At 47.5% G+C, this 12,269-nt stretch overlaps 8 non-coding genes across 8 annotated transcripts; all 8 read right to left on the bottom strand.

Annotated features, from left to right (window-relative positions):
* Nucleotides 1-6,514: 6,514 nt before the first annotated feature.
* On the bottom strand, nucleotides 6,515-6,626 carry TRNAL-CAA (transfer RNA leucine (anticodon CAA)). Its single transcript has 2 exons — nucleotides 6,589-6,626; nucleotides 6,515-6,560 (listed from the first exon to the last, which is right to left on the bottom strand). It is a non-coding gene; the product is annotated as a tRNA-Leu (tRNA).
* A 293-nt stretch (nucleotides 6,627-6,919) lies between these two features.
* On the bottom strand, nucleotides 6,920-6,992 carry TRNAV-AAC (transfer RNA valine (anticodon AAC)). Its single transcript has one exon. It is a non-coding gene; the product is annotated as a tRNA-Val (tRNA).
* Nucleotides 6,993-7,377: 385 nt separating this feature from the next.
* On the bottom strand, nucleotides 7,378-7,449 carry TRNAP-AGG (transfer RNA proline (anticodon AGG)). The gene has a single exon. It is a non-coding gene; the product is annotated as a tRNA-Pro (tRNA).
* A 406-nt stretch (nucleotides 7,450-7,855) lies between these two features.
* TRNAV-UAC (transfer RNA valine (anticodon UAC)) lies at nucleotides 7,856-7,928 on the bottom strand. Its single transcript has one exon. It is a non-coding gene; the product is annotated as a tRNA-Val (tRNA).
* A 1,387-nt stretch (nucleotides 7,929-9,315) lies between these two features.
* Nucleotides 9,316-9,427, bottom strand: TRNAL-CAA (transfer RNA leucine (anticodon CAA)). Its single transcript has 2 exons — nucleotides 9,390-9,427; nucleotides 9,316-9,361 (listed from the first exon to the last, which is right to left on the bottom strand). It is a non-coding gene; the product is annotated as a tRNA-Leu (tRNA).
* Nucleotides 9,428-9,720: 293 nt separating this feature from the next.
* On the bottom strand, nucleotides 9,721-9,793 carry TRNAV-AAC (transfer RNA valine (anticodon AAC)). Its single transcript has one exon. It is a non-coding gene; the product is annotated as a tRNA-Val (tRNA).
* Nucleotides 9,794-10,178: 385 nt separating this feature from the next.
* Nucleotides 10,179-10,250, bottom strand: TRNAP-AGG (transfer RNA proline (anticodon AGG)). Its single transcript has one exon. It is a non-coding gene; the product is annotated as a tRNA-Pro (tRNA).
* A 1,858-nt stretch (nucleotides 10,251-12,108) lies between these two features.
* TRNAL-CAA (transfer RNA leucine (anticodon CAA)) lies at nucleotides 12,109-12,220 on the bottom strand. The gene is made up of 2 exons: nucleotides 12,183-12,220; nucleotides 12,109-12,154 (listed from the first exon to the last, which is right to left on the bottom strand). It is a non-coding gene; the product is annotated as a tRNA-Leu (tRNA).
* Nucleotides 12,221-12,269: the final 49 nt, after the last annotated feature.

The following is a 12,269-nucleotide window of genomic DNA, read 5'->3' on the forward strand; positions in this document are numbered from 1 at the left end:
AGTCAATCACCGAAAACCACGATGCAGAAGCTGGAATCAGAGTCAGTAGCGTTGTGATGTCAGGCACAACAGGAAATTGAGGAACCACAATTTTATTTACCTCCCGCAAATCGATAACAAAGCGATAAACAGGCGGTTTCGAAGGATCGGTACGTTTAAGAATGGGCAGCACAGGGCTGTTGCACACGTTTCCCCGAGTCTCTTCAATAACATCTTTCTCGATCAAATCATAGATGATCGCCAACAGTGCTCGTTCACCATCGAGGGAGATACGATATTGGGGAATACGTGGCAGCCGCACATTAGATTTCAACTGAACAACATAAGGGGAGATATCAAGTAGGCCCACATCATTTGGACCTGTTGCCCACAAAGACGCAGGAAGAGAACTCAATTCCGGTGGGAGCTTATCGAGGGACAAATACATGGGAGAGACAACCCTCTCTCCTAACGTAAGCTTTACACCCGCAGGAGAACAATACAAAGTTGCGTACAAACGTTTAAGCAAATCCAGGCCCAAAAGATTTTCGCCACAACCCGTGGTTAAAATCAACGGAGCTTCTAGCTCACGAGGCCCAATTTTAAGGGGCAAAGGGCGCGAAACTGGATTGCTAACGGGGGCGCCAGAGAATCCAACGGAAACATTTGTTAAGCCAGACAAAGGTGCGCCAGGGAGTTTCGAATGCATGATAGAACTTTTCGCTGCACCAGTGTCCAACAGAAAAGGCTCAACGACGCCCGATGTAGCAACTGCGACGTAAGGCCCTCTCTGATCAACCGGAACTGATACCACTCCCTCTCCTTGTCTTTGGCTGTCCTAGTAATTACTGTCGTCAGTTCCCTGATCGACGTAATAATCGTCTACATTGTACTGCGCAGATCGTCCTTGCGATGATCCACGTTGGTCGAAACAATTATTAGAATTGGATGAGTTATCTGAGCGATCGTTCTGAGCACCACGACCTCTACCACGTGATGTTTGCTGTGAATCACCACGACCTCCTCTAGATGAGTTACCACTAGTACGTTCGTTTAAAACAGGGCAATTGAATTTAATGTGTCCCTCCTGTCTACAATAAGCACATTGATTGTACCCTAACGAGGATCTTTGGGAGGAGGAGTCATTACGGGTTTGGGATCTGTTCGATTGTGGCTGTGACCTATTCTGTTGTGAATTATTCTGATTTGAACGTGGGGGATACGCTTGTTGCAACAACACTTTAGTTTTGAGCTCTTTCGTCTTTTTATCAGCACGGTCGTTCTCTTCTTTCTCTCTATTCTCATAGTATTGTGCCGTAGCCAATATCTGAGCCGAAGTAGAAACGGCCCATGCACTTTCCGAATTTCTCAATTTATTGCTCAAGTCGGGCAATAAATTCGAAACAAATTTATCCACAAACAATCTCTGACCACCCTCCGTGCCCATATCCTGACCACTATGGTCGATGAATGCCTCCTCAAACCTCGTAAAGAAGTCGGAAACACTCTCATCTTTCTTCTGCTTACAGGCTGACAATTTGTCCCAGTTCACCTTCATAGCTGGCATAAGAGTTTTCATTAGCGTAATAATTCTTTGAGGAAGGTCAAGAATCAACTGGTCGGGTTTAGTAGCAGCTACTTGTCCGGCGTCTGCCGCTACAATGGCAGCCCAAGCACCACCTAATTCAGCCGGGTGATTTTCCTGTCGAATCTTTGCCCATACCGGTTGCGGTACGACATTGCCGAACAACATATCGATATCGGCAAGATTCATTACCGTAGCATCTACAAGCTGTGATAATTCTTTGTAATACCCTGTAGGATTCTTGCGTGGGTCAGGCAAGGATTGCTTCACCTGTAACACTTCCGAGCGTTTCCATGGGAGATGTATCCATACTCTCTGGAAGTGCGCCAATGTCGGAGGTTGAGCATTTGGATTTGCTGGTATCCAAACCGGCGGAACTTCACGCATAGGATATTGGCCAGACTCGTCTGGTTGTTTTTCAATATCCTCAACAAACAATGCATGAGGAATGGGAGCGGGACGAAGAGATAGCAATCGTTCAACAGCACGTCGAACGTTAGTATCCACTATCAGCCCATTTGCGAACTGAAGCTGGAGATCAGACAGAGCGGTGAGCACCTCGTCAGGCGCATCAGCCGCTATTTGATCATAAAGGAACTTACACATTTCATTAAACACATATCTCTGTGTTGGTATATTGAATTGACAAAATGTTTCGAGGACAACACGGGGTGGACTTCTCTGAGGATTTACCATCCAACCCATTGCCATGTTATACAGCGCAACGCGTTCTCTGTTTCCAGGAAGCTGACTACGTCTCTGAGGACCATCGGAACCAGCGGACCCATGAACAGGTCCGAGCGAATGAAAGAAGCTAGCCGCAAGAGGAGAATTGCGACTACGAGTAGAGGGAGAAGCATACGATACAGGACTAACAAGAGAAGGAGTAGAAACAGTAGCAACAGCAGGGGTTAACAAAACAGGAGCAGTAGCAGGAGCAGTAGCGGGAACAGGAGTATGTGGAAGCGGAGGAGCAGTAGGAATAGAAACAGGCAAAGGAGCAGGAACAGTCGGAAGAACGGGTGCAGGTTGAGGAACAGGCGGAGGAGGAATAGGCAGAAGAATAGGTACGGCAGGGACCACAGGAGGTGCGGTACCCTGTACGTACGGAGGTGGCGACTTCATAAGATAAGACATTAAGGGATCCTCAACTGGCTCTTCCTTCTTTTCCGACTCCGTTGGTAAAGCGGGGTAACATTTATCTACAGTCATACACTGTAATCGGTCAAACACTTCCTTATCCTTAACCTCCTTATCTCGCTGAAATTGCTCTGCTTTCTTCACTATGCTAGCAACATTATCTCGCTGATTACGTTTAGTCTGTCTGATTTCTTTCTGTCGGGCTTCTTTGCGCCACAACCGAAAGGCATCAAACATGGCCGGCCTTGACTTTCTTTCGAACAATTTAATCTCTAGATTATCTAAGATCGGAGCTTCGAAGCTACCATGAGGTGGCCAACGAAGGTCGCCGTCCTTTTTCGTGTATTTAATCCAGTAATCGTTAAAGGTAACTGGGCCTAGCCCATGCTTACTATAGAGCTCATACGTGGGAGTTCCAACCGGAGGTATCGGACACGAGTCCTCCAGTCGGGAATCCGTACCACAAGGTCTAAAACAACTAAACAAAGTACTACGACCAGGCATCTTGCACACTAGCCGAGTTTCACAAACTTCAAGGGTTACGGGATTTACCAAGTCCCAGCAAAGAACAAAACGCTCGGTTTTTGGCGGCTGCAGTCGTCAAACAACACAACAAAGTACGCTAGCAAAGTGTCACCGACAAAAACACTCACACAGCGTTAACAACAAAGACACTCGCTAAAGTGTCAACAACCAAGAACTATGGGAGCGACCCACAAATACTTAACTCAAAAATCGATGGCGTCACCAGGAAGGCCCGTCAATCGTCTCGCTATACCAAGGTCTACGCCAGGCGCCAAAACAGGTCTACAGTCAGGGCAGCAGTCCGTCGCAGCCGTCCGGAGGCGGGAATCTTCGCGGGAAAAGTCTTCGGGCCACTTATTTCGACAACAGGATCGATGAAGCGGAGTCCACCTTCCCTCGGAGATTTCACACGAAGTTCCTCACGATCGTCGGGCTTGGACCGGTACCACTGATGCAGCCCAACGTTGGGCGCCAACTGAAGGACTGGGTTCTTTAAGACCCAGCGGTGCCAGGGCACAACACCTGAAACCTTCGTGGGTAACCTGCTCCGGCGTACGAATCACAGAGACACGGGACACTTCCCTCGACGTCAAAGATTCAAGGTTTATTTGCTGCAGGGAACACAGAGATCACGACAAGTACACCACGTGCAACTTGGGGAGACTGCTTCAAATTGGTTCTGTGAATCGCTCCTTTTATACAGTTTTTACCCATAGGATAACATTGAACACAAAAGTTTACAACCCGGTTCCCACCATTATCCCCCAGAGGGGTCGCTTTGGTCACTTTGAAACACATGAGGTCCGGAACATAAGTGCGGAAACATTTGGCGGTTCCCAACTGTAAAAACCATCTTCCCACCATTAGCAAATTCCAATCAGCAGTAAAACAGATCGAAATAGGAACAAAGACAGGTGCAGAGGAAGACGAAGACAGTGGGGAGATCGGAAAGGGTGTAAAAGGGGAGGTATCGGGAAACACGAGATACAGGCATCAAAGGGACGTGCCTAATGAGATGCACGGCTGAGACAATAAGTCCGTGCGGCAAGATGAGCCTCGAGCGGCACCATCTGCCTTACAGTAGCAACCCCCTCGTCATAAAGACACTTACAAAGAACATGTGTCTTCCGCAGATATTTTGGGAGTCCCAGGGTCGCGAAGCGGACAACGTCCGTTCGCTGGCTACTTGAGGGCAAGAGACAAAATGGATGCCGTATCTAAGATGGAACCCGTGGGTACAGATGAAAAACCCACATAACAAACGAACGGTTTAAGTTAGCACAGCGAAACTGCGCACACTTACTAAACTCGTCATTTGCGGTTCATAGATACCAGACTCGACCATATTCGTGCGAGTCGAAAACACCACTTACAATTGTCACGGAACCTCACCCTAAGCGAGAATCATACCCCTAGACCAACGAGCCACGCAAGAGTCACCTCTGACACAGCTCCAGGGGTTAGTGACAGCTAGCCAGTACATGCTGCTCTGTTCTGCAATATGATTGCTGTCTTTTTCATGACCGTCATCAAACAAGAAATTAAAAAGCCTCTGTCCTTCAGACAGTTTGTTTGCTTTAAGTGTCTGCTCGTGGTGAGGACAAGAGAAGCATTTCTGCTCTCATGCCTTGCTTTCATGAAGTAGGCCCACCCTACAGAGCAAAGTGCGAGCAAGCGAATGGCGCAAGCTATCGTCACTTCTCTTTTCGAGCTGTCACTGAGATCTCTGGAGCACACTACGTCAGGCTGGTGAGGAATAGACAGCCTCTATTATCTCAGCTTTCCTATAAAGTGAGCCAGTAAATGCAAACACTGTGAAAAACAGCAAGCTGCTGTTTCTGCCCGGTCTCGACCTTTCGCGTGTAAGGCGAACGTGATAACCACTACACTACAGAAACAGACACCACCTCAGGAATCTTGTTGGCATGTATTGGGTTGGAATGCACAGACTAAAGGCCAACGTCCTTGAAGCTCAAAGTTGGGCTCTCCTTACCCGGTCTCTCTTTCTTTGGAAGACAGGAATGAGGACCACTTTTTTTCCAAGAGGCGATTTGGAAACCATATCCTGAAATGACACTAGAAAAACACTTTGCATGTAATGTTCCTACACTGCTGGTCCAGCCCAGAAAAGCAGTTGCAACGAAGTCCTGCACTCCTTTATCATGTCAAAAGTGGAAAATAGCGTGCAGGGTAAGGAACCTTCTCGACATACACAGCGTCTTATAGCATTGAAAAGAAGAAAGGCTCCTATATGACAAGCAGCCTGAAAACTTCCACAGGATGGGCTCGTCCGGGATTTGAACCCAGGACCTCTCGCACCCAAAGCGAGAATCATACCCCTAGACCAACGAGCCTGAGTGGCCAAGATACATTTTGAACAATTACTGAAGCGTCTTTCAGAAAATAGCAGGGCTATTTGGCTCGTCTCCCTATAAGTGAGCCACACAAAGTCATGTTTTCTCTCAAGTTGTTGTTTTTTCACTCCAGCAAGGAAGGGGGCAGCCAATCTCCTATCGGCCAGTGAGCAGTAAAAAGGCACAGATGAGAACAGCAACCACTTTCTGGCACTTGTACTCCTCTGCAAGTCCTGGACCCTTGCTCCATAGACTTCCACACCAGAAGCAATGAAGGGCCCACCATTTCTTGCACCTGAGAAAGTGGTGTTTGATATTTGCATTCAAACGCGCTCGCTCAGCGCTCGATCAGGCTCGATCAGGCAAGATGTATATGAGTGGCTCACAGGCCTGAAACATTCACCTGGGAGACCCAGAGTGGCTGACTTCCCAGTATGGCCATTGTTGGGCGAGTCTCCTCCTTTCCTCCGACTCAATCTAGAATTGGCTGCAAATCACAAGAGGGAGTGCAATGTCCGTGTGTAGTGCCTACTCCCAGCTACCTCTCTGTCTTCCTTATGTAAATTAGAATTTGCATGGGGGGACCATTGGCAATCTGCTCCTCCCACATAACCAGGAAGCCCTGTTGAACATGTCTGCCTGTGTTGTTCCAGAAACACTGCCTTCTCTGCCCAAAAGGTGGCAGGAGAGCCTCACAACAAATGATGGGATCAAATGCTTATTTCGAAACCCAGCATGGCAGTTACTGTGATGGAGTGCAAATGTAATGGAAGGTGTGCCTGAGGTGTCCCTTTCAGAAATACATGGAATTGTGATTGAGGGCCCAGCCTGGTGGATTTCTCTTTATTTACTACAGGTTCCTGCAAATATTGTGGTGTGTCTGGGGAATGCACTGCAAAAATTAGGAAGACTTAAGGGTGTAAAAGGGACCTGTCAGAAGTGGGATTTGAACCCACGCCTCCATGAGGAGACCAGAAGGCTCAGCATCACTGAAGATCAAGCTCTCTTGAGTCTGGCGCCTTAGACCACTCGGCCATCCTGACGGCTCAGGGTGTGCTTAGTTCTGACTCTTCTGTCTGCACCTGCCAACGTTTCCACTTACAACGTTCACAGCAATGTCACAGGTGTAAAGGCCCCAACAATACAACATAGCTTAAATAAAATAAAAATAGGCCCAAGAACAACCCCCAGATGATCGATGGAGATAACTTTGTTTCGTCTGCAAAGGTAAAGAAATTTTCTCACGGCTCACTGTGTCCAAAGACCACCTCTTCTTAAACTTGCATTGAGATAATAAGGTTTTAGAGTGTGCACAAAAAAAGCATCCAATGCACAGTGTTTCTGCCCGGTCTCGAACCGGGGACCTTTCGGGTGTTAGGCGAACGTGATGACCACTACACTACAGAAACTACCTTGGTGCTTTCTACTGTTAGAGGAAAGTTTCTCTCAAGCCTTCACCCTACTTCTATTCTGCTGTATCAGCAGCGGCTCAGAATGTGCAGAACAAGTGTGAAAACCTCAGAGATATCATCCAACATGCTTGCAATTAGACGTATTCAAAACTCACTTGTGCAGGCATCGACAGGCAAATATCTGATGCCTAAATGCCAGCGAGTACAGCTTGGGAAAGCATCACCTGGGACACACTGAGACTAAGCAGGTAGGCAGATAAAGCATGGTGATCCATTTTTCTTCTGAGGTTAGAAATATGTTGTGCAACAATGCACCCAGTATAACGAGAAATAGTCAGGCATAGTGCAATTTTAGTAGGGTTTGTATGTTTACCTCTAAAAAGGGCTCGTCCGGGATTTGAACCCGGGACCTCTCGCACCCTAAGCGAGAATCATACCCCTAGACCAACGAGCCACGCAAGAGTCACCTCTGACACAGCTCCAGGGGTTAGTGGCAGCTAGCCAGTACATGCTGCTCTGTTCTGCAATATGATTGCTGTCTTTTTCATGACCGTCATCAAACAAGAAATTAAAAAGCCTCTGTCCTTCAGACAGTTTGTTTGCTTTAAGTGTCTGCTCGTGGTGAGGACAAGAGAAGCATTTCTGCTCTCATGCCTTGCTTTCATGAAGTAGGCCCACCCTACAGAGCAAAGTGCGAGCAAGCGAATGGCGCAAGCTATCGTCACTTCTCTTTTCGAGCTGTCACTGAGATCTCTGGAGCACACTACGTCAGGCTGGTGAGGAATAGACAGCCTCTATTATCTCAGCTTTCCTATAAAGTGAGCCAGTAAATGCAAACACTGTGAAAAACAGCAAGCTGCTATTTCTGCCCGGTCTCGAACCAGGGACCTTTCGCGTGTACGGCAAACGTGATAACCACTACACTACAGAAACAGACACCACCTCAGGAATCTTGTTGGCATGTATTGGGTTGGAATGCACAGACTAAAGGCCAACGTCCTTGAAGCTCAAAGTTGGGCTCTCCTTACCTGGTCTCTCTTTCTTTGGAAGACAGGAATGAGGACCACTTTTTTTCCAAGAGGCGATTTGGAAACCATATCCTGAAATGACACTAGAAAAACACTTTGCATGTAATGTTCCTACACTGCTGGTCCAGCCCAGAAAAGCAGTTGCAACGAAGTCCTGCACTCCTTTATCATGTCAAAAGTGGAAAATAGCGTGCAGGGTAAGGAACCTTCTCGACATACACAGCGTCTTATAGCATTGAAAAGAAGAAAGGCTCCTATATGACAAGCAGCCTGAAAACTTCCACAGGATGGGCTCGTCCGGGATTTGAACCCAGGACCTCTCGCACCCAAAGCGAGAATCATACCCCTAGACCAACGAGCCTGAGTGGCCAAGATACATTTTGAACAATTACTGAAGCGTCTTTCAGAAAATAGCAGGGCTATTTGGCTCGTCTCCCTATAAGTGAGCCACACAAAGTCATGTTTTCTCTCAAGTTGTTGTTTTTTCACTCCAGCAAGGAAGGGGGCAGCCAATCTCCTATCGGCCAGTGAGCAGTAAAAAGGCACAGATGAGAACAGCAACCACTTTCTGGCACTTGTACTCCTCTGCAAGTCCTGGACCCTTGCTCCATAGACTTCCACACCAGAAGCAATGAAGGGCCCACCATTTCTTGCACCTGAGAAAGTGGTGTTTGATATTTGCATTCAAACGCGCTCGCTCAGCGCTCGATCAGGCTCGATCAGGCGAGATTTATATGAGTGGCTCACAGGCCTGAAACATTCACCTGGGAGACCCAGAGTGGCTGACTTCCCAGTATGGCCATTGTTGGGTGAGTCTCCTCCTTTCCTCCGACTCAATCTAGAATTGGCTGCAAATCACAAGAGGGAGTGCAATGTCCATGTGTAGTGCCTACTCCCAGCTACCTCTCTGTCTTCCTTATGTAAATTAGAATTTGCAAGGGGGAACCATTGGCAATATGCTCCTCCCACATAACCAGGAAGCCCTGTTGAACATGTCTGCCTGTGTTGTTCCAGGAACACTGCCTTCTCTGCCCAAAAGGTGGCAGGAGAGCCTCACAACAAATGATGGGATCAAATGCTTATTTCGAAACCCAGCATGGCAGTTACTGTGATGGAGTGCAAATGTAATGGAAGGTGTGCCTGAGGTGTCCCTTTCAGAAATACATGGAATTGTGATTGAGGGCCCAGCCTGGTGGATTTCTCTTTATTTACTACAGGTTCCTGCAAATATTGTGGTGTGTCTGGGGAATGCACTGCAAAAATTAGGAAGACTTAAGGGTGTAAAAGGGACCTGTCAGAAGTGGGATTTGAACCCACGCCTCCATGAGGAGACCAGAAGGCTCAGCATCACTGAAGATCAAGCTCTCTTGAGTCTGGCGCCTTAGACCACTCGGCCATCCTGACGGCTCAGGGTGTGCTTAGTTCTGACTCTTCTGTCTGCACCTGCCAACGTTTCCACTTACAACGTTCACAGCAATGTCACAGGTGTAAAGGCCCCAACAATACAACATAGCTTAAATAAAATAAAAATAGGCCCAAGAACAACCCCCAGATGATCGATGGAGATAACTTTGTTTCGTCTGCAAAGGTAAAGAAATTTTCTCACGGCTCACTGTGTCCAAAGACCACCTCTTCTTAAAATTGCATTGAGATAATAAGGTTTTAGAGTGTGCACAAAAAAAGCATCCAATGCACAGTGTTTCTGCCCGGTCTCGAACCAGGGACCTTTCGCGTGTTAGGCGAACGTGATGACCACTACACTACAGAAACTACCTTGGTGCTTTCTACTGTTAGAGGAAAGTTTCTCTCAAGCCTTCACCCTACTTCTATTCTGCTGTATCAGCAGCGGCTCAGAATGTGCAGAACAAGTGTGAAAACCTCAGAGATATCATCCAACATGCTTGCAATTAGACGTATTCAAAACTCACTTGTGCAGGCATCGACAGGCAAATATCTGATGCCTAAATGCCAGCGAGTACAGCTTGGGAAAGCATCACCTGGGACACACTGAGACTAAGCAGGTAGGCAGATAAAGCATGGTGATCCATTTTTCTTCTGAGGTTAGAAATATGTTGTGCAACAATGCACCCAGTATAACGAGAAATAGTCAGGCATAGTGCAATTTTAGTAGGGTTTGTATGTTTACCTCTAAAAAGGGCTCGTCCGGGATTTGAACCCGGGACCTCTGGCACCCTAAGCGAGAATCATACCCCTAGACCAACGAGCCACGCAAGAGTCACCTCTGACACAGCTCCAGGGGTTAGTGGCAGCTAGCCAGTACATGCTGCTCTGTTCTGCAATATGATTGCTGTCTTTTTCATGACCGTCATCAAACAAGAAATTAAAAAGCCTCTGTCCTTCAGACAGTTTGTTTGCTTTAAGTGTCTGCTCGTGGTGAGGACAAGAGAAGCATTTCTGCTCTCATGCCTTGCTTTCATGAAGTAGGCCCACCCTACAGAGCAAAGTGCGAGCAAGCGAATGGCGCAAGCTATCGTCACTTCTCTTTTCGAGCTGTCACTGAGATCTCTGGAGCACACTACGTCAGGCTGGTGAGGAATAGACAGCCTCTATTATCTCAGCTTTCCTATAAAGTGAGCCAGTAAATGCAAACACTGTGAAAAACAGCAAGCTGCTGTTTCTGCCCGGTCTCGACCTTTCGCGTGTAAGGCGAACGTGATAACCACTACACTACAGAAACAGACACCACCTCAGGAATCTTGTTGGCATGTATTGGGTTGGAATGCACAGACTAAAGGCCAACGTCCTTGAAGCTCAAAGTTGGGCTCTCCTTACCCGGTCTCTCTTTCTTTGGAAGACAGGAATGAGGACCACTTTTTTTCCAAGAGGCGATTTGGAAACCATATCCTGAAATGACACTAGAAAAACACTTTGCATGTAATGTTCCTACACTGCTGGTCCAGCCCAGAAAAGCAGTTGCAACGAAGTCCTGCACTCCTTTATCATGTCAAAAGTGGAAAATAGCGTGCAGGGTAAGGAACCTTCTCGACATACACAGCGTCTTATAGCATTGAAAAGAAGAAAGGCTCCTATATGACAAGCAGCCTGAAAACTTCCACAGGATGGGCTCGTCCGGGATTTGAACCCAGGACCTCTCGCACCCAAAGCGAGAATCATACCCCTAGACCAACGAGCCTGAGTGGCCAAGATACATTTTGAACAATTACTGAAGCGTCTTTCAGAAAATAGCAGGGCTATTTGGCTCGTCTCCCTATAAGTGAGCCACACAAAGTCATGTTTTCTCTCAAGTTGTTGTTTTTTCACTCCAGCAAGGAAGGGGGCAGCCAATCTCCTATCGGCCAGTGAGCAGTAAAAAGGCACAGATGAGAACAGCAACCACTTTCTGGCACTTGTACTCCTCTGCAAGTCCTGGACCCTTGCTCCATAGACTTCCACACCAGAAGCAATGAAGGGCCCACCATTTCTTGCACCTGAGAAAGTGGTGTTTGATATTTGCATTCAAACGCGCTCGCTCAGCGCTCGATCAGGCTTGATCAGGCGAGATGTATATGAGTGGCTCACAGGCCTGAAACATTCACCTGGGAGACCCAGAGTGGCTGACTTCCCAGTATGGCCATTGTTGGGCGAGTCTCCTCCTTTCCTCCGACTCAATCTAGAATTGGCTGCAAATCACAAGAGGGAGTGCAATGTCCGTGTGTAGTGCCTACTCCCAGCTACCTCTCTGTCTTCCTTATGTAAATTAGAATTTGCATGGGGGGACCATTGGCAATCTGCTCCTCCCACATAACCAGGAAGCCCTGTTGAACATGTCTGCCTGTGTTGTTCCAGAAACACTGCCTTCTCTGCCCAAAAGGTGGCAGGAGAGCCTCACAACAAATGATGGGATCAAATGCTTATTTCGAAACCCAGCATGGCAGTTACTGTGATGGAGTGCAAATGTAATGGAAGGTGTGCCTGAGGTGTCCCTTTCAGAAATACATGGAATTGTGATTGAGGGCCCAGCCTGGTGGATTTCTCTTTATTTACTACAGGTTCCTGCAAATATTGTGGTGTGTCTGGGGAATGCACTGCAAAAATTAGGAAGACTTAAGGGTGTAAAAGGGACCTGTCAGAAGTGGGATTTGAACCCACGCCTCCATGAGGAGACCAGAAGGCTCAGCATCACTGAAGATCAAGCTCTCTTGAGTCTGGCGCCTTAGACCACTCGGCCATCCTGACGGCTCAGGGTGTGCTTAGTTCTGACTCTTCTGTCTGCACCTGCCAACGT

This window comes from Lissotriton vulgaris, chromosome 10 (genome assembly GCF_964263255.1).
Source record: "Lissotriton vulgaris chromosome 10, aLisVul1.2, whole genome shotgun sequence".
Lineage (NCBI taxonomy): Eukaryota > Metazoa > Chordata > Amphibia > Caudata > Salamandridae > Lissotriton > Lissotriton vulgaris.